The sequence below is a fragment of the Oxyura jamaicensis genome, chromosome 3, assembly GCF_011077185.1.
Source record: "Oxyura jamaicensis isolate SHBP4307 breed ruddy duck chromosome 3, BPBGC_Ojam_1.0, whole genome shotgun sequence".
Taxonomy (NCBI): Eukaryota; Metazoa; Chordata; class Aves; order Anseriformes; family Anatidae; genus Oxyura; species Oxyura jamaicensis.
In genome coordinates, this window is record NC_048895.1 from 78,508,947 (window position 1) to 78,511,779 (window position 2,833).

Here is a 2,833-nt window from a genome sequence, read left to right on the forward strand (position 1 = left end):
ATCTCCTTCATCTCCGGTGCCTGTAAAAGACCTCAACAAAGAAGGTAGTGAAATTGACTGAAAAGTGGGAATTGAGTTATCAGTCACCAAATGACCTGATTTTCCACAATGACTATAATTCAAGGCAAAACTAATACTGGAAGCTGTACTATAGAAGAGAACCAATCATGTCCTAGATGTACGTAGAGACAGACAGTTAGAGAAGCTAACTGAAGTAATTAACAGCATAGTAGCATATGAATTTAAAACACATCAGTGTGCCACAAAACCATTCTGTGCAAACCTTTAGATTGTATCTACAGTATTAAATTCAGTCATGCCTGGGATTGTTTCCAGATGCTGGAACACAATTGTCTGTATGAGTAAATGCTTAAATGTTCCTTGGCACTATTTTGATTCATGCCAACTACCACAATCCAGACCATTCCCAGAGATGGTTCATGAGCTTGTACAGGCTAGCTCGTTTCCAATAAACAGTTTATATGAAACACCCTGCTCTGGCGGTAAGAATGTTTTTTAGCAGAGATGTGGGCAGCATAATGCCAGTTGGCCTCTGCGCCTAAAAATGTTCTCATGCACACTTAATTCACTGGTATAGATACAGCATTAGTGTGCGCTACAAATAATGTGTGTATTAGTAGCTACATCACCTTGAAGAGTGAGTAGTTGGTGCCAGACAGAAATAATTGTGCATATCATTAGTGGGAATCAATGAAAGGCAGATGCTATTATTATGCCTGACTCTTGCTCTCTGACTTTTCTGTACATACAGGTCGTAAATTGTGATGTCAGTGTACACAATTTAAAGCATACATTCCAATGCAATTTCTTGTATTTCAAGAGAAAAGTAGTAATAAAGGATTTCTCACAGTAGTTTGTTAATAAAAACTCAAATATTCATTTAAAAATGATCTTTTCACTAGCAATCAGTAAACATGAAAAAATAAAGCTCATCCAAGAAATTAGTCGGTACAAATTATTCTTCCGCTCTGGTTATTAATGACTCAACATCAGGTTGGCAGATGATATTAAGCTGGGTCTCCCAGGAATTTATTCTGGCTTCAATATCATTCAATATTTTCATTAATGACTTGGAGGCTAAAGTTGGGAATATGTTAATTGCATTTGTAGATAAATACAGGGCTGAAAGTAATCAAACTATCCTGATGATACAACACGGATGTAAATGGCAGAGCCTGTGTCTGCCTCATCAGTATAAGGTATGGCAGAAGGCTAATAACCATGACCAAGGATTCTGGGTATGATTGTCCTATCAATAATAATAATAATCTATAATGATGATAAATGGGATGTAATTTCTGAAAATGAATACAGAATACGATAAGATTACATGAAGTATTCCTGATAGAAATAAACAACTAAATGCATAGATATAGAATATTAGAATCAGTAACTTAACTGTTAAAGAGGAGGTTCTAGGTATTTTAGCAGATGATGAATTAAATTAGTCAAAAACATGACATCTTTCAAATACAGTAAATGCTATCTTGGTTGTATTATTAGGAGTGTCATGTTAAACACTCTAGGCAATTATGTTGTATTGCTTAGCAGTACATCAGTGCACTTTGATGTACTATTTACATTACTATTTATATTTTTTAAAAAAATTAAAAAGTGTGGGGAGGGGGGGCGGAGGGAAGATTAGAGCAGTTTTCCTAAGGAACAGTTTAATCAAGTTTGGAAGAAAGTCTCAAATGAAGGAGCTTGAAAGTCAGTAAAATATGCAGATTTAATAAATGTTAAGTTAAACAAAATTGATTCTGTAAATACTACATGGCTCAACTACTTTTGCATATTAACCAGAATTAAACATAACATTATAGGATAAATTTAAGGATTAAGACAGAAATCTGCCCAGAAATATTTTGTAAATATTTGACTTTCAAATTCACAATAAAAACAACCACCAGTAGAGTAAATGAAAACACCAATCAGTGCCAGAAAATAGGCACATTATGTGCAGTTAATGGGAAAATCATTCCTTTACTACAGGACTTGGGAATCTGGACACTATTAGCCAGATATGTGTGTCTGTGGAAGAAGCCACAGACATTCCCAGCAGAAGGACAAGAATTGGTATTACCCGCTATCTCATCACTATTGGAAGAGTCCCTGGAGGAAGTGCATTAACAGGTACAAGATTAATGAGAAAGGATTCGAATAATGTGTTTGTATATTATCTTTTTACAGGTTATGTGGCCCACTGCAATTAACAATCTTTTTACCTTGCTATATAGAACAAAGAGCTCTGGAAAAAATAATCAAACAATGTGTTGCAATGTAAAACAATGTAAGTAAACTCCCCATATTTTCTCTTGCATCTGTTTTGAACATTATTTCACTAAGACTGAAATTTATCGCAGATCTTTTTATAGTTGTTTACCTTTTTATAGTTGTTAATTAGTTAGTTAGTTTTCTATTCTTAGTCAGTTTTTTGGATCCTACTCTAGTCAACAAACCAAAAAATACTCTCAGAGGACCTTCTCTTTCTCATTTTTTCCCCTCTTTTTTTTTTTTTTTTTTTTTTTTTCACTTCTTCCTTTTTTATTACTTTTATCTGTCTTTCTGTGTTCTTATCTGGGAGAGGTTTCTGCTAACTGTGTGTTGAATTGACTCCAGAGGGATCTGATGAACATCATAGCTGGGTACAGTTGCTGAGTGAGAAGTGAAGAAAAATGTCTACATTGGAGCCTTTCACCTGTCAGTGGTTTGAAGCTGTCAGGAATCTACTGATAGCTAGCCGACAGAAACTAGTGATACCATTGTCTTAAGAAACCACAGACTGAGTATAAGTTCCTGATTTTTTCTTTAA

General features: G+C 34.7%; 1 long non-coding RNA gene across 1 annotated transcript; it reads left to right on the top strand.

Moving 5' to 3' along the window:
- Window positions 1–1,171: 1,171 nt before the first annotated feature.
- Window positions 1,172–2,275, top strand: LOC118164124. The gene is made up of 3 exons (XR_004749350.1): window positions 1,172–1,220; window positions 2,014–2,154; window positions 2,259–2,275. It is a non-coding gene; the product is annotated as an uncharacterized LOC118164124 (long non-coding RNA).
- Window positions 2,276–2,833: the final 558 nt, after the last annotated feature.